Here is a 27,235-nt window from a genome sequence, read left to right as displayed (position 1 = left end):
TTAAGCCAGAATTCACACTTGGAGAATTTGGCGAGGCGAAAAGTTGCTCTTTCTTTAGGAGTTCCAATGTAAGACGAAGATGTTGCTCATGATCAGCTTGCGTCTTAGAATATATCAAAATCTCATCAATGAAAACGATGATGAACTTATCCAAATAAGGTTTGCAGACCCTATTCATTAAGTCCATGAAAACAGCAGGAGCATTAGTTAAACCGAATGGCATGACTGTGAACTCATAATGTCCATAACGAGTACGGAACGCTGTCTTGGGAATATCTTCCTCATGTACTCGAAGTTGATGATATCCAGATCGCAGACAATCTTCGAAAAGTATGAAGCACCTTGCAATTGATCAAAGAGATCATCAATGCGAGGTAGGGGATATCAATTTTTGATGGTGAGCTTGTTAAGCTCACGATAATCGATACACATCCTAAAAGATCCATCCTTCTTCTTGACAAAAAGAACGGGAGCACCCCAAGGTGAAAAGCTAGGACGGATAAAACCTTTGTCGGAGAGTTCCTGCAGCTGCTTAGATAACTCTTGCATCTCAGACGGTGCAAGACGGTATGGAGCTCTGGCCATGGGATTTGCACCAGGTATGAGATCAATACGGAACTCGACTTGGCGTGCTGGAGGTAGACCAGGTAACTCTTCAGGGAAAACTTCAGAATAATCCCGAACGACAGGAATATCTGAAATAGTCTTACCCTTGCCTTTATCTGCTGTAACACGTGCTAAGAAAGCCACATATTTCTTCCGTAGATACTTCTGAGCTTTAAAACAAGACATGAGTTTGAGACCACCGGCAGGCTTCTCACTACGAACCTGTAGGATCTCGCATGTCGACAGCGGCACACGAACAATCTTCTCAGAACAAACTATCTCTGCGCGATGCTTAGATAACCAATCCATACCCACAATAACGTCGAAGCTTCCAAGTTGCATTGGCGTGAGATCAATAGGAAAAATATGGTCGTTAAGGTTCAACTGGCAGTTGCGTAGAACAGAATTAAGAACAATGGGTTCTCCACTGGCAACCTCTACTGTCAAAGGTTTACCTAGTTTCGTTCTAGACACGCGAAGCATTGTCTCAAAAGACAATGACATAAAACTCTTGTCGGCACCCGAATAAAAAAGAACAGATGCTGGCTGATTATTAACAAAGAATGTACCGTTCACCACCTCATTGTCTGCTTGTGCTTCTTGTGCATTCATGTTAAAGACTCGACCTCGAGCCTGTGCCTGATTCTTGTTTGCATTCTGGTTCTGGTTGGCTAGCCTTGGACACTGATTTCTGTAGTGGGTCAGATCCCCACAGTTATAACAAGCACCTGGTGGGTAGTTTGGTCGTGCAACCTGACCCTGTTGCTGAGCAACTTGTTGAGCAGGGTTCTGAACTGCGCGATTCTGAGCAAACCGACAAACATCGGCAAGATTGCCTGACTTCCCAAAGTTAGTACAGAAACGGCACTGATATTGCGGCTGATGGTGACTGTTGCATTGATTGCACAAAGGTGCACTTCCTGAATAGGGCTTCTTTGCTGGAGGCTGGTTGGGAGCTGCCTGGTTAGCTTGGGCAGTGATAGCATAGTTTTGGGAAGCCTTACGCTTCCTTGACCCCCTTGAGGAACCAGAATCCTTTCCCTTCTTGTTTTGACCTTTCTTGCTATCTTCCTTGTCAGCCGACTGTTTCTTGCCCTTGTCGCCCTTCCTGTGTAGCTTATTCTTTCAAATCTGCGACTCAGTCAGTGTCGCTGATAACTCGATTGCCTGACGGAGTGTGGTAGGGTTGCTACCAGTGAGGATGTCTTGTACTGAGTCAGGTAGGTCGTCGATGTACCTTACGATGGCCTTATTGAGTGAGGTAACCATAGTTGGGCAAAGCAGACTCAACTCCTCAAACCTATCAGTATAAGCCCTGTGCTCGCCACTATCTTGCTTCAAAACATCAAATTCTTTCTCCAGCGCCCGTTGTTCATGACGAGGACAAAACTCCCTCATCATAAGAGCTCTCGGTTCAGCCCATGTCTGAGCTAGAGCAACTTCTGCACCTTGATCTCTCATAACCCCATTCCACCATGTAAGAGCCCTCTTCTGAAACACGCTTGAAGAAAACTCGACCTTGCGATTATCCGGACACCGCACGTGGCAAAAAGTGTTCTCGATGCTCTCGAACCACTGAAGAAGCCCAGTTGCTCCTTCAGAACCACTGAACTTGAGTGGCTTAGCCGAGTTAAAATCCTTGTATTTGCATATACCATTGTTGTTGTTGTTGGCTTGGTTCCATTGAGCGAAGAGATTTGGGAATTGAGCAGCCATCTACTGCGCAATAATCTCCGCCAGCTCGGCAGTAGCTATCTGGTTGTCGCGTCGAGGAGGCATTCTAGAAGAGAAAAACATGAAATGAAACGAGTGAGATGATTGGATGAAGAGAATGAGATGAAGCAAAATCAACAAAAGCAAAGATGGCGGTTATGCATCGCAAAGCAAACAAGCGACATGAAATGTCTAGTCAAAGTAAATGGGTCAGAATTAGTGTATCGCGAAGACATGCTCGCCTATAAGTGAACACTCACCCCAAGAGTTCCCAGGTAAGAGTGACTGGTCCGATTATGTGGATTTGTACGAACACTCTAGCCTTAGACAGAAAACCCAGGGTACAGGCATTCACTCTTCCAGTTCGCACGTGTTCACACTATTAACCCAAAACTTTGACGAGATTTTTGAGAATCCAAAGGGTTCAAAACCATATAACAGAGGGTTCAAAACCTAGTAATAGAACAGATGATTAATTTTCAAAGCGGTTTCGGAACCGAAGTTCTCGTTGAGGTTATCACCTAAGGATAGGTGATGTGCATGTTTTAAACTCTAAACACAAGATAACTTATGTTAGGGTCCTAGAAAGTTATAGTCTAGGTCAAAGCATTACTAATAACCTAATTCCCTATAACCAATGGCTCTGATACCAACTCTTCTGTCACACCCCGACCGCGTGTAACACGCAACCGCGGCGGAAAACGTCGGGGAGTGTTGAGGACAGAATTAATTGTTTCATAACCATGGCATACAAGTTGTATTTTATTTATAAACAAGAGTGCTACATCGTTCCAAAACAAGAAATACAAAGTTCATAACATATTTAAACTAGCCTATCTTCATTTTTACGCTCTAAGGCACAGGTCCGCCCTAGTATCGTGATCATCATCTTATGGAACAGCTCCTGAAAACACATGTGAAAGTAGGTACGTCAGCATAAAAATGCCTGTGAGATACATAGGTTTTGTGAAAATAGGTTTCATGACTTGTGTTTAAAGAAATGTTTTAATAATAGTCAGTCATGAACCTTGTAAATTGTCTTGTTTTGTAAACCATTTGAAAAACGATAATATCAGATGATAGGTATAGATAAACGTAAGGTTAAATGAATAACTTAGTAAAATGAGTTAAATAAGATAAGTTGTTTGTGAAAATAATGTCTTCTGAAGAATATGATATTTGTGTAAAATGTAATGTGTCTAAACTGAAATGACTTAGATAACGCCCCGATATGTAATATTATACAAACATTTATATATAGGAAGTACCAGCGGCGTATCCACCATGTTTGTATCATATTACATATGCCACGTTACTCAAATCATTTACCCAAACCAATCCACCATGTAAATTGTTCATGTATAAACCAAATGTCAAGTGTTATTGTGGAAACCATGTCAAATGTTTATGTTCAATGTAAATCATGTAATGTGTATCCCAAAATGTATCATGTATGGTAAGCGAAATGTATCAACTTAAACCACATGTATAATGCACAAAACAAGTCGTTGAAGTAAAACGTGGTTTAAAGCAACGTTATGTTTTGTGGAAAAAATGCATGCTCTATTGATATTAACATTTATGCGGTATTGTAAACTATGCATACATCCAAGCCTTGAGACTGCGGCGATAAACCCTTAAACAAATTAAAGGTTTATCTAAGTTATGTATATCGAATTCGGTCATTCCTTCCAATCCTATCAAACCCAGGATTTCAGAAACGGGAGTTGTCAATTCCTATGGTACCACTACCTACTAACGAACGGCGTAGCTAATGTTAATGAATGTATTGTCCCATGTTAAACAAACCAAATGTCATAACAAAATGAAGGCATGTTATGTAAACAATTGTACTAAGTATGCTAAGTAAACATACGAAGCAGAAGTGCTCATGTAAATCAATGTGCCCATATGCTGAGTAAACATATGCAGCAGAAATATTCATGTAAATCAATGTGCCCATATGCTGAGTAAACATATGCAGCAGAAATGTGCATGTAAATCAATGTGTCCATATGTTGAGTAAACATATGCAACAGAAATGTTCATGAAAATCAATGTGTCCATATGCTGAGTAAACATATGCAACAGAAATGTTCATGTAAATCAATGTGTCCATATGCTGAGTAAACATATGCAACAAAAATGTAATGTAAATAAATGTACTAAGTACGCACACAATGGGCATACATAGCATAAAATGTAATGAAATCATGTACTATAATGTACTAATGAGCATAGCAGATATACGATGTGAAAACATGGAAAGCATGAAAGTAACAGATAGGCACATGTGTTTCACCCCAAAACAGTTGGGAAACAGTAAAAGAGGGGTTCTATGTACTCACCTGAGATTGCTTTGAATTCCTTGTATAAAAACCAGATAATGCTAAAGATCACGGGATATCAAACGACACCTAATAGTTAGCTTATGTTAATATACCGGACCAAATCGGAAGGATCAGATAGTATGCGGGTTCGTAAACCAAACGAGTATGGAGACTTGTGTAATATGGTTTAACGAAGCCTACATACTAAAATGAAACCTACCCTAAGTGCTTACGCCCCATCACGACCCGTTTAGGTAGCTTATGCTACCCTAACGCGTCGTTCGCGTAGAACGCGTTCGGAACGCCTAACATTGCGACCACAAGGTATAACCTCAGAAGGTTATAGCTATGGTTACCTGATGTGTTTGGTCGGATCCTAATGATCGACCAAATGGTCGGGTTCGAAAGTATAAGCGATGGTTTAGATCGCTTACCTTACGACCCTATATAAGCACTAAACTAAAATGACGAGCTAAGCATGTTAGAACATGCTTAACTAAGATTAGAAAACAGGTTTGGCATCAAAACAAACGGCTTTGATGCTCACGAGTAGTTTGGTTACAAAATATGCAAGAATGCACATTTTGGCCGAAACTACGACTCGTCACTGAGCCTAGATAACGTGGTAATCAGTAGGTATAGTCACTACGGACTATAACCATCGTGATCACACTCACGTTATGAAGTTCCATGAACTTCGGGTTGACCATAGGCTGGTCAATGCAGAAAGTCAACAAAACGTTGACTTTCGGACTCGAAAAGCGAATAAAAGAATGAAAGAATACTTACGGAGGGTCCCCGAATGCTAATCTAGATCAAAATAGCTCAGGTATGAAACAAAGGTTCCAACTTAGAGCTTAGATCAGATTCTTGTGGGTTTTATGTAACACCCCAAAAACGGGCTTGGTAATTAAACTCTGTTAATACTAAAAGACGGGTAACGTACCGTTATTAGTAAAAATAACCCGGCAAATATTTGGATTTAAATAAGAAATCCTAATATTAAATAAAAACGAATCAAAGTTTTAAGTAATTAAGTTTATAAAAGGCTCGATTTAACGGGACTTAAAGTAAAACGGGTTACGACTTCCCGAACCTACTAAGCTAACTAGGAATAATTCTAGCCTAGTTAGATAGTGACTTATGAGTGGGTTAAAACACTTAAATTATGAACTAAGGAAAATGAAGGGGCCAAAGATGTTAAAATCGAAACTTATGTTGCTAATTTAATTAAAACAAAAACCAAACACCCCATTTGGGGATGTCTGGTCGTACAAAGAAGCAGGAGGCGATGGGTTTCTTCAAACCCTAAAATCCTTACTAAAACTCTCAAATTGGAGGTGCAAATCTGGTCCAAAACGAAAATCGAGCATAGATTACTGATCCCCATTGCAAGGGGGTTGTAAGGTATGTAAAATTTGATGTTAATTCTCTACTTGAAATTCTCATGAATTTAGGATATTCGAAATTTGTTGATGCATGTTCGTTATATGATGAAATAGGAACATTGTAGTGTCTAGGAGTAAACCCTAGACAAGCATATGATGAAATTAGGTCTAAATCTTGTGAATTCATGATCACCATTGAAGGTGATAAGTGTGATGATGCTAAATTCGTGTAATGTGATGTTTTTAGGGTTTTTGATGGCTAAAAATAGTGCTATAATATCATAAACATGTTTCGATTGAAAACTGAATTCAAACAGCTTCTGATCAGAATTTACAGCCGAATTGTATTGGCTGTAACGTGGACAAAACATGACCAAAAACGTTTGTTTCTTGAGTCTAAAATGTAACTCCAGGAAATATCTTTAAAACCCCACTGGAATCGCATTTTTTCGACTAAAATTGAGCGTTTTATGAATTTTTCCATATCAAAGGTTCAAGCTGCGTTTTCTGGCAGAATTTGCAGCCCATTACGAATGTCATAACTCAATTTAGGAATTGAGTTATGATCTCAAATTCTTACTGTAGAAAGTATTAAGTTATTGGAAGAATCTCCAATTGGAATTTCGTCAATCGGATAAACGAGGAATTTTTAATGAATTTTTCCGTAAGCTGCAGTCAGAAGTGACGAATCTGATTGCAGCTTAGTAGATGAATTTTTACGAATTTTTGGTAAAGAGTTAGATCTTGAAATTTTAACACAAGGGCTACCCCTCTGAGAGGTACGCCACGTAAAAAAATCATAATTTTTGAAGACTTGTAAACAGGTTAAACAGGTCACCAAAAACAGCCTATTTTCAGTGATACGAAACTTGATTGTTGATATTATAAATTATGTCCACAATGTTCATATATTGAAATTATGAATCAAACGCGTAATTTCCTAGTTCGACTAATTATGTGTGATGTGGGGTAATACAAATCTTAATTATGAAGTCGATTTAGCTTATATGCACATATCATATAATTAAGGGTAGTTAACTTTTGAAGAGTTAAACTAACCATGGACGGAGTCGAATAGTAGTTTTGACATAGAAAACACGTAAGGTGGAATAGTCGTGGTTATAATGACTAATCTAACCACCTTGTGAATTATGATGATAGTTTGACTCTTGACAAGCTAGATGGAGGCTTGGAATGAAGCGGGTCAAACGGAGCAAGTACGAAAAGGAAAGCGTAATTTGGATGCGAGGTAAGTAAAGCTTACGCCCTCTTTTGTAAGTTATGTGTTTATTCATAGGTTGTAAATACGAAAAAAGCTATATTTGAAATATGGTTCCGACACGAAATGAAACGGGTCGGGACACATAAAATAATGATAAACCATGTTTAATGGTAAAATGGGCGAAATGGTAATTGGTCACGAGATGACATATATATAAAATGAGTTTTTGAATGGCTACTTATTAAGGTAAGCCTAAACGAATAAAAAGAATAAAACTACGAATTAGTCATGTGTAGACGAAAAAGAGTTGAAGTTTAAAAAACACCATTTAATATTAAGCACAAAATATTTGGTAGTCTAGACCAAACGGGTCAAATGGTAATATTTATACCATTTGACAATTAACGACTAATAAGTGTATGTCGAGTCTCATGCTCGCAGGGTAATTGGTTTATGAACTAGCGAGGCTATGAATTAGCATATTATAGAGACAAGGTCTTAAAACGGGTCAATATGTTGACCCGAGCCAGGTACGCTTATATATAAAGATGTATAGTTAAAAGTGTTTAACTTCCCTTCACGGGTCAAAAGGAGTAGATAGGTAAAACGGGTTAAGAATTCATAAGAAACCCGTAATTTGAACCTTGCACATTAGTAAATTGATATAACGTGATATGCATGATATTTTGAATATGATTGATTGATCTTTGATATTGGTTCATATGTAACATATTAGAATTTCGAGAAACTAATGTATTGGTATGTTAGAAAGAGCGAAATCCGAGATTTAGGCTTGAGTATAATGAACAAAGCAACCAAAAGATGGATTTACAGGGACTACCGTAAGTTACGGTAGAGGTCAGGAGCTTACGGTGTGAGTCTACTGGTTTACGATGGACCATTATTGGAAATTGACCACCGTAACTTACGGTGAAACCGTAAGTTACGGTAGGGCCTGAATGTTTATAAATTTTATATAATTGTAAATTTTCAAATTCATTTCGATCGTAGTTTCGATCAAGTATCATTTCTAAGCATTCTAATATAAATGTTTATGTAAACATTTCAGTCTTAGGTACTCAAGGATTATGGGTGACGATCAAGCAACTTTTGAAGGACCGAACACATACTCTTGAAGCTTCCGCATAAATCAACTTGGTTTAAACAATGTTTATGATGTAAACTGTTTGCTAAACAACTTTTGAAATGTTTAAACGACGTACTCAATTATGTTATGTTGTATTATTTTAAAATTGTAAAGTTTAAACAAACCCGTATTTCTACAAAGTATATGTAGTCATAATTACATTTTGTTTGTTGTATACTTTACAAAAACCATTAAATAATGACAAGGGTGTTACATTTTAACCAAAAAGGGGGGGGGGGGTTTATAGGATTTCCCGAACCGTTAGGATCGTTTCTTGAAAAACGTGATCGAATCTCGTGCGTACACTTGTCGAAAACTTGTGGTTACTAAAAATGCCCCTTAGTGAACTGAAAGGGCAAGTGAAAACATGTGGACGAGGTTTAATCTGCTGAGATTCGCTGACTAATCGATCTTATCTGATCTGTTAGTCTGACGCGGCCCGCGTGAAGGTGCAGGTCAGACTTACGCGGGCCGCCTGGCCCCGTCTGATCTGCACCACTTGCGGAATTTACATATTTGGTCCCTGTTGCGTGTTTAAGCTATTTCCGACACTTCTAAGGCCCGTAAAGCCAACTTTAAGGCCCTAAAATGATGCCTAAACATTGTGGACGTGATACATGCTCAAAACTGTTCCGGATGTCGGTTCGTTTGGTCGTACGATCGCAATGTTCGCTTAATTATGACGGAGTGCGCATAAGCGCGAAAGACGATCCAAATGACGCGACGAATGGATTTTTCCCATGCCAAACACTAAGGCATAATATTAGGATGCTTACATAAATTTTTGGATGTCCGGATGTATTCAGAACGTAAGTTGTGCGCGAAAGTGCAAACTTGTGCACTTTTTGACACTTTTAGTCCCTGAATGACCCAAAAGTTTGTTTTAGCATACCAAACCCCTCAAAGCCTATTTCTAAGCTATATAAAGGATATTTATGGTATGTTTAACTTATGGACATGTTCCGGAATGTTCGTTACAGTTCAAATTGGCATACTTTCGCAGTTTGTCAATTTTAGTCCGTGTAAGCGAATTAACTTGTTTTTGCTATACCAAAGCCTTCAAAACTTATTTCTAAGTTATGTAAAGGTTATTTAAGGTATGTTGAGTATACGTTGATGTTCCGGAGTATTTGTCGCATTAAACTGAGTACGTTTAAGCACCAGTTAGCGTATAACTCTCCAGAAGGCGATGTAGAGTTTGAAATTGAACAAAAGTCAAAACATGAAAAATGTAAAACACAACCAAACAAACATTGGGATCAAATAAAATTGTTTTATTGATAATTGAACTGTTCATAATGATTAGAAGCACAAATGTTACAGATATAGCCTGATATAGCCTGTGGGAAGGAAATTTAGCGTCACTTTATATTTTGAAGTGTCAGAGTGGTGTAAAGGTTAGCATCATATCAGCAAAGAAGGCCCAGAAGTGTCTACGGAGTGATTACCCAGCTATATTAGCAAATGTTACTGATGTTTAGACTAACGAGGTGAGGATCGAGGATCCACCAATTGTTCGTGATTCCTCTCGGTGTGCTACTCGAGGAACTTTCATGTTTACTTCCGCAACTGTTAGGCAGGATCTCAGTTTGATTTCATGCCAGAGGCAGCCTTGATCCTTCGTACTTCTTACCGTCTTACGCCAAGAGGGATGCAAGAACTGTCAAATCAACTACAGAGACTGTGGGACAGGAGTTTTATCGAACCTAGCTTTTCGCTTTGGGGAGCCCCAGCTATACCAATGAAGATAAGCCTTTTCGTATGCGTACTGATTATCGAGAACTCAACAAAGTGGCAGTCAGGAACCATTTGCCCCGACCATGTATTGACAACCTGTCGACTAGTTGCGAGAGTCAAGCTCCCATTCGAGGATTGGCTAGCGAACGAACTATCATCAGATGGAAGTCCAATGGGAGAATGCTCTTAGAACAGCAAATCAGACGCAATGCGGCCAGTGCGACTTTGTACACCATGACCATCGAGACAATCAACACACCAGCAGCTTATGGACCACAAGAATCGACCGTGTTTATTGATGACATTTTGGGTCGTATCCAGGAGGAAGGGACATCATGGACGACGTCTGTATCTTATTTTAGAGCTCCTGAGGGAGGAGCCATTACGTGTGAAGTCTGGTTAAATGTAAGATCTAGATTCGAGAGATGCATTTTGATCATGTAACCAACAAAGTGGGAATACGCGTGGATCGTGCTAGGATCCATTTTGTTAGAAACTGATTGACACTAAAGATTCCTTCGGGGCTACAACAATTTCTTGGTTTCGATGGATTCTACTGTAGATTCATCACAGGATTTTCGAAGATCGTGCAACTTAACTCCCTTAAGCACAGCAGGGTGCTGTGTTCGTGGGAGACAAAACAGGAGAATGTCTTTTCAGCTTTTGAATCCCAACTCTGCAATGCACTGAGCATCATCTTTACCCAAGGGTATTGGTGATTAAGTGGTATACCATGATGGTTTGAATCAGTGTCCCAGTTACACGCTGATACAACACGAGAAGGTGATGGCTTATGTGGTGGTTTAGCAAGAGGAATTGCACGACTCATAACCTGGGGGTGGAAACCATGGCCTTGGATTCAAGTCGGAGGCATTACTTGGATGGTACCAAATGCACTACTTAGACCGATCGTAAGGGCCTCTCGTATACTGTTGTTTCGAAGGAGCTAAATCATGCAATGACATCGCCGGAAGGAACATTTAAATGATTGCGACTGTGGAACCTGAGCGTGCATGCGCTTGCAACTCACTATCAACTATAACTTACCTGATCAGACTCCCTCTGTTCGAACTGGAAGAGGATTTTCAAGTTGAACCCATGCGGGGCATGGAGAAGCAACCTTTGGCAGAACGGACGATATTCGCTACCTCAAGGAACGAGTGTGAATCTCATTATATAGCAACATTGGGAAACTTGTGTTGGGCAAAGCACATCGGCTTCGATATTCTAGATGTCTGGATTTTGATGAGAGATATTAGGACTTATAAATCTTGTACTGGTGATCGGGCATGAAGACCCACTTAGCAAAGTATGTGTATGATGTTTGACTTGTAGGAAAGTTAAGGTGGAGTATCAGCAACCGGCAACGCCCATATGGAAAATGAGAACATACTGCCATGGATTTTGTCGCTAGTCTACCTACAACTCAGAACAGAAACAATACCACCTAGGTAATCGATGATTGTCCCACGTAACCAGCACACTTTCTCACAACCAAGGAAACTGACGAGTCTTCGCAGCTGTGAATATTCCTCTAAGAGAGGCGGCTTTTAGGCACGAGGTGCCAACTCCTGTTACCCCTGATTTTGATCTATGTTCGATTTATGACGGACCACACACAACACCCTTGGCTCACGTCTAGACATGAGCATTGGACAAACGGTCAAAGTAAACGAACCATCCAGACACTCGAAGGCATGCTGCGAGCATGTGAGTGGTGACTTTAGTAAGAGCTAGAAGGACATCTACCTTTGGTTGAGTTCTACTGCAACAATCACCGTTTTAGTATATAGACAGCTCTGTTTGAGGCAGTGCGTGGACGATAATGCCGATTTCCTTGTTGGACAAAGGTGGGTGACAACCTAATCACATATCCAGGATTTGTACTCAAACCACTTGGGAAGATTGTTTAAATCGGAAATCATGTGGCGACAACACGTGATTGCCAGGAAACCTGATAACTTAGGAAACACTGGGTTTTCGCTGCAGGCGAATGTGTAATATTGGAAGTCTCACCCTGGGTGGGTGCGGTACACTTTGGGAAGCGTGGCAAGCTTAATCCGCTCTATGTTGGGCCATTCAAAGTCTTGGAACGAATTGGTATAATTCATGTGGGAGCGCGAGGATTAGATGAAGCTCAAGTACCCCCACTTATTCCCAACTGACCGATCTAAATCTGAAGTAACTGGTGAATTTCGGGACGAAATTTCTTTCAAGTTGGGGATGATGTGGCACCCGAGGAAAACCCACAGTCATCCTGATCTATTACTTCACTCCTCTATGGCCGCTATTCAAATTTCGGGACAAAATTTTTTCAAGTTGGGGATGATGTGACAACTCATATTCTAGAACCTTTCTTTGTGTTTGATGCGACATGTACGAACATTACATGACTAATTGGTATGCTATTTAAATGAAATGTCATGAGTGGTTTATGAGTATGCATTATGTGAATTGTTGCTAAGTGTTAACTGGTTTATAATTTCCACTCGCACAACACCCCTCGGATCGCACAACACTTATCACGACCACATACTCCGCTTGTTCTCGGCCCAGTACCTTTGAGCCCGAAGCAAAGCCCAAGTCGAGCCCCAAGCCCTTATTCTCCTTTTGTATACGTAAATGCATATTGAGGGGAACACATCTTCCTTCTAAATGATTGAAAACCCTAATTACTCCCTAAAGATAGCGACGACAGTGGAGGCAATTGATCATCAGCATCGATCGGATCCTTCCCCTAGAAGCATTATCGTTTATCCATCCTAAGAACACGACTCTAGCATTTATCGGTTAGTGGGTTTACATTTGTTCCCAACTGTTGTCATTGTTCTTGATTATGTCTAACTTGTTATTATTCGTAATGGTGATCCCGAGTTTAGTATGCTTCGGATTTGTTATGGTTTGTAAATGAATGTGGATTAGATGAAAGTGTAGGGATCTTTTAACAAACTGTGATGTATTAAATAATTGCACATGGCCATGCTCATGATAGGGAACGTTAGAGTAGGATGATATTGTGAAATTGTGTGAATTTGTGATATTAAGATTCCAAAGTTATGAGTGTATATTGATCTGTTTCACAAGGTGACCATGTGGATCAGCTCTTGTTAAATGAGAATGAATTAAGGATTAGTGTTCTTGCAATTCATGGATTAATATTGCTTAGTTTGATGTATGCATAATAGTGATATTGGTAGAATAATGTGTCACACCCCGACCACGTAAAATAACAAAATGTGGCGGAAACGTCGGGGAGTGTTGTAACAGAATCATTGTTTCACAACCATGGATTAAATAGTTTCATTTTATTGAATTAAATGTATTACATTACATTGGAATTAGAAACAAAACAGGAACAAATAAACTTTCATTGTTATTAAGTCACTAAGGCCTCGTCCATTCCTATGTGAGCGTACACAAGTATCATCATCAAATATCATCAACTACTGTACCTGAAACACATGTGAAAATACGTCAGCATAAAAATGCCGGCGAGTACATAGGTTTTATATGAGTGTCAGATTCATGGCTCGTTTTACTTGTTGCAATACTTATATAAAAACCTTGTTTTGAAAAGTATAGTGTTGCGACATAATTAACCAACTAAAATCAAGTTGATTATAATTTATAAAATCTCGTAGCCATGATTCTTAACTCCAAAACATTTGTTTATATAAACACAAATTGTAAATCGTTTTTGAAATAAAACTCAAATGGTATATATATGCATTGATAGAAAAACCTTGTATTATAACTTTGTTTTGATAACATTTGCCTAAGTGATCTAGATAACGCAACAATGTATAATGTGTTAAAAGCACTTATATATAGGAAGTACTAGCGGCGTATCCACCATGCTTTTAACACATTACACCCGCCCCATTACCTAACCACTTCCCTTAATCCCAATGGTTCAAACAGTTACAAATGGTTCACATAAATGAAAAGGTTTCAAATGGTTCACATAGATCAATCAGCTTCAAATGGTTCAAAATGTATAAAACAATGCGTCCATATACTAGACAAGCATATGCGACAAATGAACATACATAGCGTGAAATGCAATGTAAAACAATGTACTAAGTATGCTAAGTTAACATACAAAGCATTAAATGTAATGTAAAACAATGTACTAACATGCTCAGTCAACATACATAGCAGAAATGTGATGTAAATCAATGTACTAAGTATGCACTGAATGGACATACATAGCATAAAACATAATGAAATCATGTACTAATAGTGTACTATGAACATAGCAAGTCTATGATATGAAAACATGAAAAACACAAAAGTAACAAGTAGGCACATGTGTTTCACCCCAAAACAGTTTGAAAACAGTAAAAGAGGGGTCTATGTACTCACTTGAGGGTGCTTAGAAGTCTTGAATAACAACCAAGCAAAGCTAGAGGGATCACAGAATCAAACGACACCTAATATAGGTAACTATGTAAATAACCGGACCTAAATCGGGAGATCAGATAGAATGAGGTTTCGTAAACCAAATGAGTATAGAAAGTCATGTAATATGATTTAACAAATCCTACATTCTAAAAGGAAACCTATCCTAATTGCTTACGACCCATTACGACTCGTTTAGGTAGCTTACGCTACGTTAACGCGTCGTTCGCATAAAACGCGTTCGGACCGCCTAACTAGCCCTACGACAAGTATTATATGCCTTAACATGTCTAACAATGTTGCCTAATCAGTTTAGATGTCAAAAATTATGTTACATATGCTTAAAATGAATTTATGCGTAAAAAGGGCATTTTGGTAATTTTCCTAAGGCATATAAACTACCTATCATACAAATATTTAAACGAAGTGACCATAAGGTATAACCTCGGAAGGTTATTCCCTATATAACTATGGTCACCTAAAGTGTTTGGTCGGATCCTAATGATCGACCAAACGGGTCGGGTTCGAAAGTATAAGCGATTGTTTAGATCGCTTACCTTACGACCCTATATAAGCACAAATCTAAAAGTGACGAGTTAAACATGTTAAAAACTTGTTCAACGAGGTTTGAAAACAAGTTTGATATCAAGACAAAGGGTCTTGATACCCAAAAGTAGTTTGGTTACAAAATACGCAAAAATATGCATTTTGGCCGAAACTACGACTCGTCACTAAGCCTAGATAACGTGGTAATCAGTAGGTATAGTCACTAGGGACTATAACCATCGTAATCACGCTCACGTTATAAAGTTCAAATGAACTTCGTGTTGACCGTAAACTGGTCAATGCAGAAAGTCAAACAAAGTTTGACTTTCATGCTAAAAACGCAAAAAAGAACAAAAGAATACTTACAAAAGGTCCAAGAACGGAAGTTTGACCCGATTATTCTCATGTATGAAGTGTAAGCACTTCAACTTAGAGAGCAATCAGATCAAGGTGTGGGTTTTGAAGCAAATGGGGTTGGGTATTTATAGGAAAGCAAGAACCGTTAAGATTGTTCATCGTAAAACGAGCTTCGATCTCATCCGTACACATGTGCCCATGGTTTTGTGAAACCATGGGAGCCCCTAGTTTCATTAAAATCATGTGCAAATGAGGGGAACAACTGAAACAAGCTGGAATTTAGATTTTTCATTTCGGTCCCTTCCTAAGATAACTATGGCAGAATGTCAATTTTGGTCCCTGAATGTGTAAAACAAGGTTTTTGATGCATTTTTGACACGTTTAAGCCCCGTTAATCACATTTCAAGGCTATAAAATGAGGTTAAAGTATAGGGAACATGAAACATGCTCAAAAAAATATCGGTTGTCCGTTCGTTTGGTCGTACGGTTGCGTTGTTCGATTAATTATGACGAAACACGAACGAATGCGAAAAACGATCCAAATTACGCGACGAATGGAATTTTATCATGCTAATCACTAAAATAAATATTTTATTGATTACATAAAGTTTTGGATGTCCGGATGTATTCAGAACGTATGATATGCGCGAAAATGCAAACTTATGCACTTTTTGACGCTTTTAGTCCCTGAATGACCAAAACGTTTATTTTAGCACTCCGAACCCCTCAAAGCCTATTTCTAAGCTATGTAAAGGATATTTAGGGTATGTTTAACTTATGTTCATGTTCTGGAATGTTCGTTACAGTACAAATCGGCATACTTTCGCAGTTTGTCGAAATTAGTCCCTGCAAGCGAATCAACTTGATTTCGTCACACCAAACCCTCCAAAACTTATTTCTATGTTATGTAAAGGTTATTTAAGGTATGTTAAGCCTATTTCACTATTCCGGAGTGTTCGTTGCATTAAACTGGTTATATTTGCCCATTAGTGCGCGTATAACCTTCTAGAAAGCGATCTAAAGCTTGAAATCGAACAAGAATTGATATGTGCAAAAGATACACATATTTTTATAAATCCCAAGTATGAAATACAATATTTCATTGATTTGGTATTTGTTTGATGTCCATGGAGGCACAGGTGTCACATAATGTTCATGAACTAAATGTTGAATTTGTATGATAAATGCTACTGTTGATCGTGCAATGAATTTGAGATAAATGGTAACAAATGCTAGTGATGGTAATGGAGAGATGGTAGGGAGGTTACAACTGATTAATCGATAATTTTGGTATTGGGTAACTGATCGCACATGTAATTGGGCCAGTATATGTCTGGGCCAGGTGTTTGGGTTAAGTCGCACAAGTCCGTTGAACTTAGCTAGGATCGCACAAGTCATAGCGGATCGCACAACATAAAGCCTAGTCGCACAAGTCTTGGGCTGGTAGTTAATTGGGCCGAGTGTTTGGGTTGGATCACACTAGTAGACCCCTGGGCCAACTATAGGAAGAATCGCACAAGGCCAAAGGCCGGAGAGAAACCAGTTGCACAAGATGTTGGGTCTCGGTCCAGTATGAATCGCACAATTCAGTGACAGTCGCACAAGCCACTTGGGCCTTGTGCACTGCTGGGTTTTGGGAATCACTTGAAGCGTGCAAGGTCATTCAGGTCGCACAAGACATGTGGGCCTGAATGCCTGGCCACACATTTGTATATTTGATGCGTAAACTGTTATGAAATACGTGTTATTGGACTTGCATGTTAATTTGTATGTTGTTGAATGTGAACTTGTGATTTGAACCTGTGAACGTGCTAAACATTTAATATGTGTTACTAGATGAGTACATGGAGTGCAATGTGGTAATTATGAGATAGTAAAGCTTATGGTTCTGCTGGATCTCATGAACAACTATTATAACCCATATAATGATGTGTGTGTACTCCTTGTGCAATGTGAATGTGGAATACGTGATTCATGTGTATACGAAACTAACTGTCTTTGGTAACCTCGGTAGGGTTTGGTTGACCAACTGGGAACGGGTAATGTAACGTAACATACTAATTAAATCTAAGGTGAGTTCACTGCAATTTTTTCCAAGCATGCATCCCGGGGAGGGATATCGGGTAACGTTCCAAGGAGGAATGCCAGGTTAATGGGATGTTGGTTATTACTCAGTTTCTATCATATAAGACCCCCCACATCTACCGATAGTTTCCGGGAAGGCAACGAGGTATTTAGTTGATAGCGCTAATAGGATTGGCACCCTCACACCGTGCCGGAAAGGACGGGCATGAACTATTTACCTTGACCACTTAACCAATGCTTTGATAGAGGCATTGGGGTTTGGGCAAACACATCTAGTAGCCACTTACGATAATCGAGTTAATAACAACATCAAAACAAATCGTTGAACTGTTTTATACACATATCTGGTAACTAAACGCGTTAACAAAACTTTGAACTCACCAGCGTCGTCTGACACACTTGTCTGCATGCTTGCAGGTCGTTAGATTCTTGATATGGACTTGCTATCTGGGAGTGCTGGAGTGGTCATGGGTCGGGACTCTTGGATACTTTCTTGTTGACTATGAACATGTTTTAAAACAATTGATTTACTGATTACATTATGCTTCCGCTGAAAATTTACATTGTTTAAACTTATGACTTGGATTTATACTTTGAAATGAATGGAATGTTTTATTTAATTATTATGTGTAGTTCAATGTGATTGGTGGCTTGGATCCTGGTACATCACACGTCCCCCGGTGAGTCCGCATGTGGTATTTTAGGGGTGTGATAAAGTGTGTTGTGTTATGTGTAAATGAGTTATGTTATGCCTTAAGGTCCTTAAGTAATAATCCTCCAACACTTGTATACCCTTTGTATAAAATGCTTCAAAAGTATGGACAAGATCTAATAAACAAATCAAGGAAAATCAAGGGTGGGGGCCACCCTTGTAACCGTGAGAATGGGGGGGGGGGGTCATGGTTTGCTTGTAATTGACAGTTAGGAGAATTAGTTGAAATCTAAGTGTAATGGTTAAGTGTTTAGTTATTATATGTTTATATCGTGTGTTATGATGTTCGGGGACCATAACTAGCTCGGAAATGATAAAACAATTCTTCTAGTGGAAATTTGGTGTTTCGGGTAGTGTCCGGTTATTCGGTTGGTTACTGGTTCGTTAAGGTGCTAAACATTGCAGTTTAGTGTGCTTTATGTACCCTTTTGTGACACTTTTGATTCCCGACACTTAGAAAAGCATTCAGGACCATTTTACTATATTTCTTCATTATATTAGGTTGTTAAAATGATGATTTTTGATGAATTCAACACTTTGGGTGAGTTTTAGGCACTTTCCAACATTTAAACTATCCCTAGAAAGGCATTTTTGTGATTCTTACTTTCCTACACACTATGCTAGTGTAGTACTTGGTTTCTGGCTCATTCTGTGTCTCATTGCACTGTTTGTCTATGTGCTGAGTTCTATCAGCATTTTCCTCCTGATTTATCAGATAATTGTGCTAACTGTACTTAATGCATCATTGGAGGCAATATAGCTTTCATGCAATATTAGTTTGACATTAAATGTGACACTCTAGGTTTTCCCGAGCAACTACCTAGAAAGGCATTTTTGTGATTCTTACTTTCCTACACACTATGCTAGTGTAGTACTTGGTTTCTGGCTCATTCTGTGTCTCATTGCACTGTTTGTCTATGTGCTGAGTTCTATCAGCATTTTCCTCCTGATTTATCAGATAATTGTGCTAACTGTACTTAATGCATCATTGGAGGCAATATAGCTTTCATGCAATATTAGTTTGACATTAAATGTGACACTCTAGGTTTTCCCGAGCAACTATCTTGTATTGGCAGGGTGTATGTGTGTGCATATTATATTAAATGAAAGTTGTGATTTATCTTGATGTGCTATGTGTTGTTAATGCGTACGTATAATGTATAGTTAATATATATATATCTTATATATATATATATGTGTGTGTGTGTGTGTGTGTAGTGGGCCGAGACTGCGAACCCGACTCGAGACCACTCGGTCTCGAGTGAACAGTTGGGCCGTTTGGGCCGCAGCCCTCCTTTAATCCATCCGGAACCCATTAGGGTGCACCAACTTGGAACGGGTATATAACCCATGATGCTAGCTAACCTTGCCATTTTTGGGCAAACCACACCCACTCTCACATTCTCCTCCACACCCCCTCTCTCTCTCTCTCTAAAAACCCTAAACCTCAACACTCCACCCTTCTCGGATCAAACCGGCAACCATAAGGGAGTGCTCGGAATGCTTGTAATCTCATTTGGAAGCCCATTCATCGGTCCTTCATACCCTCACACCTCGGAATCTAACCGGTTAGTGTTTTATTGTGCACTAGGTGTTATATGTGCTTGATGAATGAGATACATGCTTAGTTTAGAGGTCTCTTTGCATGATTTTGTATGATTTAGTGAGTTCATGATTTTGTATGATTTAGTGAGTTAAAAATGGTTAAATAATGTAGATGCTTGATTTCTAAATAATGTTACGGTTAGGAAGAATAGAGTGATTCATTGATTATCATGCTAGCTTGACATATGAATAAGTAGAAGAATGTATGAATATGGTGCTATCATATTCTCGGATGTGTTTGGATGATGATAATACATTAAACTAGGTATATTATGCTAGTATAAATCGGTTTAAATGAACATGTTTGTTAAGGATGAAAACCCTAATGATGAACTAGATGAATATGTGTTGAATATGATATCATGAACTATTTGAATATGATATGAATATTTGAAAATGTGATGTTTGATCTGTTTTAATTAGAATTTAGACAAGAAAACATGTTTGTGCATTCTGGTTGGATAGTACACAATTTCATGAACATGCAATTTCATTGGATAATACATCAGTGGTTCTAGAAGGATCTCTACATCAAACAAACGAGTCGAGACCCTCGGTTGCGACTCGAGACCATCAAAGTGACAACTCGAGACCAAGCAGCAGACATCAAGGACTCGAGACCAGCAAGATCTCGACTCGAGATCTCGTGATCTCGACTCGAGAATGAACTCGAGACCTCTGAGATTTCGACTCATGCCTGCACCACTCGAGACCACCCATTCACAACTCGCGGCCTCTTGGTTGCGACTCGAGACCGCGTGTTCTCGAGTCGAGACCACCTTGTCTCGACTGGGCTGCCTACTTTTGTGATTAGGCGATGTTGTTATTGGGCCAGTTTGGTTTGGCGGACTGCTTCTCGCCTGGGCTAAGTCTTATTTGATTTCTGCATGAATTGCTAGCATGTTAAGGCTGGCCCAATAACCATGATTGACATACATGTTACGTGTTAATTATTACTACCTAAACTGCTAAAATAAGCCCAACCTTATGAATGGCAGTGTAATCTGAATACTATGTGTTAGATACGTGTAGGGTATACGTGATTACTTGTATTCGAGCCTGACCCATACTGTTAACCATATTAGGACGTGGTGACCAGCATACTTGACCAAGTAAACTAATCTGCTGAGCAACCCAAGGTGAGTTCACACACTAAAAGCATGCGTCCTAGGGAGGGACACGGACAAACTGACATCTTCAGGAAGAATACTTCCAAACTAATATTTCCGGGGGAAAATACGAATGGGTATTTTTTTTAAATCACTATCTCCGGGGGAGACACGTGTGGATATTATTTATAAATCACAACTAGCAAAACTAAACGAATCTCTATCACATAAAGTCCCAGCATACAGTACTGATTAATCGCCGGGGGCGAACGGGTTATTAGTTGATAGCGCTATTAGGTTTGACAGCCTCACACCGTGACCGGGGGGGGGGTCGGGTGTGAACTAGTAGACCTTGCATCTTGGTCAATGATGATAGACATTGACTCGGGGCACAACAACTTTTTGTTAACAGTTTTGGTATCGACAGTTTAGTGAGCTTACAGATGGGGTAGCTCCCCATAACGTGATTATAAATGCTTTATCTAAAAAACTCACGTTTTCTTTCGAAAAGTTAAAACTTGACACCTCGTGAACTCGCCAACATTATGTTGATACCCTACTGCATGCTTTGCAGGTACCCAGTGACTCAGGAGCTTGCAGCTTGGGGATGTGTAGTGGTCGTCTAACCCATGCGTTGGGTTCTAAATAAACTTGAACTATGAACTTTGTTTTAAACTGTTTTGTCTATGCTTCCGCTACTTACCTAAATTATTATTTGAACTTAAAAACTTTTGAACATTGATTATGATATTTGCTAACTCTGTGGTTGGTGAATATTACTTATGTTATTAATTAAATTGCTCAGTATAATTGGTGGCTGGATCCTGGTCATGTCACACACCTAGCGGTGGTACTCCGCATGTGGATTTTGGGGGTGTGACAGATTGGTATCACAGCCGTTGGTTATAGTGAACTCGGTTTTAAAAAGAAAAGTCTTTTTGAGAAAAAACCAGACTATAACCCGTGACTCGTGATGACACTACACTCCAACTGCAAGACTCAGCGTACTAGACCTCATAGCTCGGACTTGTGCTTACTTGCTTGCTTATTTTATATTTATGCTCTACTATACATACTAGTGTGCCTAGTTAGATAGATACACCTCCCTCTTCTATCTCATTCTTGCTACATTACGAAATCACACTCATACTATGTTTTCTGATTATGAAGACAATGAGTGGACGCGGAAGGGGAAACATTAACATGACTCAGGCTTAATTCACTAACCTGCTTAACACGGTGGCAGCAGCTTTCGCAGCTCACCCTGGAGGTAAACTCGTTATTTTAGGATGTTTAGCTCCTACCGCCGCATCGTCTTTTCACCCCTAAACCTATTCGCTTCGCATCTCACAACAGGTCAGCATGCGCCTGCGCAACCACGTGTTTGTACTTTCAAAACCTTCATGGATTGCAAGCCTCTCCCTTTCAGTGGCACTGAGGGTGCCATAGGTCTTGTGCACTGGATTGAGAAGGCCGAAGCCGTTTTCGCTGTCTGCGAGTGTCCCCCTGCTAATTTGGTGAAGTTTGCTACTGGTACACTTGAAGGAAACGCGCTTTCATGGTGGAAAGCGCAGATTCAAATGCTTGGTTTGGAAACTGCCAATGCTACTACATGGGAAGATTTCAAGAACATGATCAAGGAAGAGTACTGTCACAGGGATGACATCCACAAACTCAAAAATGAGTACTTTGAGCTCAAGATGGTTGGATCAGAGATCGAGACCTACACCAAACAGTCCAACGACTATGCTGCTCTTTGCCCAAACATGTCTCGACCCATGTATAGAAGGATCGAATTGTACATCAAGGGTTTGGCCCAAGAAATCCGGAGCCATGTGACCTCAGCCAACCTCAATACCATTCAGCTAGTCGTCCGTCTTGCTCACAAACTCACTGATCAGGCTGTGGAACATGGCAAGTTGCCCAAAAGGATCAGTGCTACTGCTGGAACTTCTGGTGATAACAAGCGTAAGTGGAAAGGAAACCAAAACAAGGATGCTAACCCCACTCAGGTCCCATCTCAGCAAAGGAAAACTGAAAAAAAACAAGGGCCCTCAGCAACAGGGTGGCTATCGAGGGAACCACCCCAAGTGCAACAAGTGTAACCGACACCACAGTGGGCCTTGTGGGAAAAGTCAGTGTCAGCGATGTAACAAGATGGGGCACGAGGCCAAGGACTGTAGGAGTCCACGTCCCGCAGGGCAGAACCAACAACAGCAGCAGCAACATCATGGGAATGTCAAGGGTTGTTTCCAGTGTGGAGCTGAGGGACATATTAAGAAGAATTGCCCCTATCTGAATCAGAACGGCAACAATCAGGGCGCTGGGAACAACAATCAAAACAACAACAATGCTGGGAATGGTGCAAGAGGAAGGGCTTTTGTCATTGGGGCTGGAGAAGCAAGGAATGACCCCAACGTCAATGGCGGGTAAGTTCCTACTCGATGATCATTATGTTTCTGTATTGTTTGATTCTGGAGTCGATGCTAGTTATGTATCCCTACGTATTAGTAAGAAGCTTAAGCGTATGCCTACAATATTAAGTTCTAAGCATACCGTTGAGTTAGCAACTGGTAGAAATATCGAGGCCTCACACATTATCAGTAACTGCAAACTAGTGTTGTCTGGTTAGACCTTTAGCATCGACCTTTTCCCTATTATTCTTTGAAGTTTCAACATCGTCATTGGTATGGATCGTTTATCCAAACATCAGGCTGAAATTCTTTGTCAAGAGAAAATGGTACGTATTCCCCGTCGTTCTGGCAAACCCCTCATCGTTCAAGGTGACAAAGGCGGAGAAGTCACAGGCATCATCTCGTTCTTAAAGGCCTAGAAGTGTTTACGAAAGGGGCACACCGCTATCTTAGCACTTGTCATCGACACACAGGAAAAGGAAAGGAGGATTGAAGATTTTCCAGTGGTACGCGACTACCCCGAGGTATTTCCTGAAGAACTACCTGGACTCCCTCCTCATCGTCAGGTCGAATTTCAAATCGAGCTAACTCCCGGAGAGGCACCTATAGCTCAAGCACCTTATCGATTAGCCCCTACAGAACTGAAGGAACTTTCTACGCAACTACAAGAACTATTAGATAAAGGATTTATCCGTCCTAGTTCGTCACCCTGTGGGGCACCAGTGCTCTTTGTCAAGAAGAAGGATGGCACATTCCGAATGTGCATCGACTATCGTGAGCTGAACAAGGTTACCATCAAGAATCGTTACCCTCTCCCACGTATCGACAATCTATTCGATCAGTTGCAAGGATCGAGCTACTACTCTAAGATTGACCTGCGATCAGGTTATCATCAGCTGAGATTCCATAATGAAGATGTCTCCAAAACTGCGTTCAGAACTCGTTATGGACATTACGAGTTCCTCGTCATGCCCTTTGGAATGACTAACGCGCCTGCAGTTTTCATGGATCTCATGAACCGAGTGTGCAAGCCTTACCTCGACAAGTTCGTAATTGTGTTTATCGACAACATCCTGATCTACTCGAAGAGTCAAGATAAGCATGAACAGCACCTGCGTTTTATTCTCAAACTCCTTCACAATGAGCAACTGTACGCCAAGTTCTCGAAATGCGACTTCTGGCTTCGAGAAGTCCACTTCCTTGGCCACGTGGTCAATAAGGACGGAATTCATGTCGACCTAGCTAAGATCGACTCTATAAAGAATTGGCCTACACCTAAGACTCCGACCGAGGTCCGCCAATTCTTGGGATTGACAGGATACTATCGTAGATTCATCAAGGGATTTTTGAAGATTGCTCAACCTCTCACGACTCTCACTCAGAAGGGTATTGCTTACAAATGGAATGAAGCTCAGGAGTCTGCTTTTCAGAAGCTAAAGGATAACCTCTGTAGTGCTCCTATTCTCTCGCTACCTGAAGGTACTGACGACTTTGTGGTTTACTGCGATGCGTCTATTCATGGGCTCGGTTGCGTGTTAATGCACCGCGAGAAAGTTATTGCTTACGCTTCTCGACAACTTAAGACTCACGAAAGGAACTACACTACGCATGACTTGGAATTGGGAGCAGTGGTTTTTGCTCTTAAGATATGGAGACATTACCTGTACGGTACCAGGTGCACCATTTACACCGATCACAGGAGTCTCGAGCATATCTTCAAGCAAAAGGAATTAAACATGTGACAACGTCGATGGGTCGAACTCTTGAATGATTACGAATTCACAATCAAGTACCATCCGGGCAAAGCCAATGTCGTGGTAGACGCCCTCAGTCGAAAGGACACTACACCCAAGCGCGTGCGAGCGCTACAACTTACCATCCAGTCTAACCTCCCTACTCAGATACGAGGTGCTCAGGTCAAAGCATTGAAACCAGAGAACATCAGGGCTGAGTCCCTACGAGGATCGAGACAGCGGTTAGAACAAAAAGAAGACGGTGCTTACTACGAAATCGGGCGCATATGGGTCCCCCTTTATGGGAATTTACACGAGCTCGTCATGGACGAAGCCCACAAGTCCCGTTACTCAGTACATCCTGGTTCGGATAAGATGTACCACGACTTAAAGACTACGTATTAGTGGCCTGGCATGAAAGCCCACATAGCAACATATGTCAGCAAATGTTTGACTTGCGCGAGAGTCAAGACTGAGTATCAGAAACCAGCGGGCCTACTCCAACAACCAGAAATCCCGAAATGGAAATGGGAGCAAATTTCCATGGATTTCGTTACTGGCCTACCTAGATCCCAACGCAGAAATGACACCATTTGGGTGATAGTGGATCGATTGACCTAGTCTGCACACTTTTTGGCTATTAAAGAAATAGACAAGTTCTCTACCTTGGCAGACATTTACTTAAAGGAAGTGGTTTCAAGGCACGGAGTGCCAACCTCCATTATTTCCGATCGAGACGCACGTTTTACTTCTGAGTTGTGGCAAGCTATGCACAAATCCTTTGGCTCACGTTTGGACATGAGCACCGCTTATCATCCACAAACGGATGGGCAGTCTGAACGCACCATCCAAACCCCGGAAGATATGCTTAGGGCATGTGTGATCGATTTTAGCAAGAGTTGGGAGAAGCATCTACCGCTAGTGGAATTCTCGTATAATAACAGCTACCACACCAGCATTCCGGCAGCACCCTTTGAGGCATTGTACGGTCGTAAATGCCGATCACCTCTTTGCTGGGCGGAAGTCGGTGACAGCCAGATCACAGGCCCAGAACTGGTGGTAGACACAACGGAAAGGATTGCCCAGATCAGACAACGCATGGCGGCATCTCGTGACCGTCAGAAAAGTTACGCTGATAAGCGTAGGAAACTACTAGAATTCCAGGTCGGTGACCGGGTTCTACTTAAAGTCTCATCTTGGAAGGGTGTGGTTCGTTTTGGTAAACGGGGCAAGCTTAATCCGCGATATGTCGGACCATTCGAAATTACCGAGAAGATTGGTAAAGTGGCTTATAGATTGAATCTGCCTGAAGAACTGAGTACGGTGCACAACGTCTTTCACATGTCTAATCTGAAGAAGTGTCTGTTAGATGAAACACTCATATTTCCCTTCAAGGAACTCACTATTGACGAACAGCTACACTTTACTGAGGAACCGGTTGAGATCACTGATCGAGAGATCAAAACCCTCAAACGTTGCCAGATACCTCTCGTGCGAGTTCTTTGGAACTCGCGACGTGGCCCAGAGTTTACCTGGGAGCGGGAAGACCAGATGAAGCGCAAGTATCCCCAGTTGTTCCCAAATGAAACCCCCAGCACTAAAGCTACAACCGAATTTCGGGACGAAATTCCAAACTAACGGGGGGATGATGTGACACCTCGTTGAAACATTCTCACTAGCTTGACAGTGGTTGCCTCAACTTTCGGGACGGAAGTTCTTAAAACTTGGGGATAATGTGACACTCTAGGTTTTCCCGAGCAATTATCTTGTATTGGCATGGTGTGTGTGTGCATATTATATTAAATGAAAGTTGTGATTTATCTTGATGTGCTATGTGTTGTTAATGTGTACGTATAATGTATAGTTATATATATATATATATATATGTAGTGGGCCGAGACCGCGAACCCGACTCGAGACCACTCGGTCTCGAGTGAAAAGTTGGGCCATTTGGGCCGCACCCCTCCTTTAATCCATCCGGAACCCATTAGGGTGCACCAACTTGGAACGGGTATATAACCCATGATGATAGCTAACCTTGCCATTTTTGGGCAACCCACACTCACACTCACATTCTCCTCCACACTCTCTCTCTCTCTAAAAACTCTAAACCTCAACACTCCACCCCTC

At 40.6% G+C, this 27,235-nt stretch overlaps 1 long non-coding RNA gene across 1 annotated transcript; it reads left to right on the top strand.

The window, feature by feature from the left end:
* Positions 1 to 5,787: 5,787 nt before the first annotated feature.
* On the top strand, positions 5,788 to 8,576 carry LOC110882148. Its single transcript, XR_002560001.2, has 3 exons — positions 5,788 to 6,056; positions 7,199 to 7,286; positions 8,329 to 8,576. It is a non-coding gene; the product is annotated as an uncharacterized LOC110882148 (long non-coding RNA).
* The last annotated feature ends 18,659 nt before the right edge of the window (positions 8,577 to 27,235 follow it).

The sequence above is a fragment of the Helianthus annuus genome, chromosome 10, assembly GCF_002127325.2.
Source record: "Helianthus annuus cultivar XRQ/B chromosome 10, HanXRQr2.0-SUNRISE, whole genome shotgun sequence".
Taxonomy (NCBI): Eukaryota; Viridiplantae; Streptophyta; class Magnoliopsida; order Asterales; family Asteraceae; genus Helianthus; species Helianthus annuus.
The sequence above is the reverse complement of the archived record's forward strand: the minus strand, read 5'-3'. Positions and strand labels throughout refer to the sequence as shown.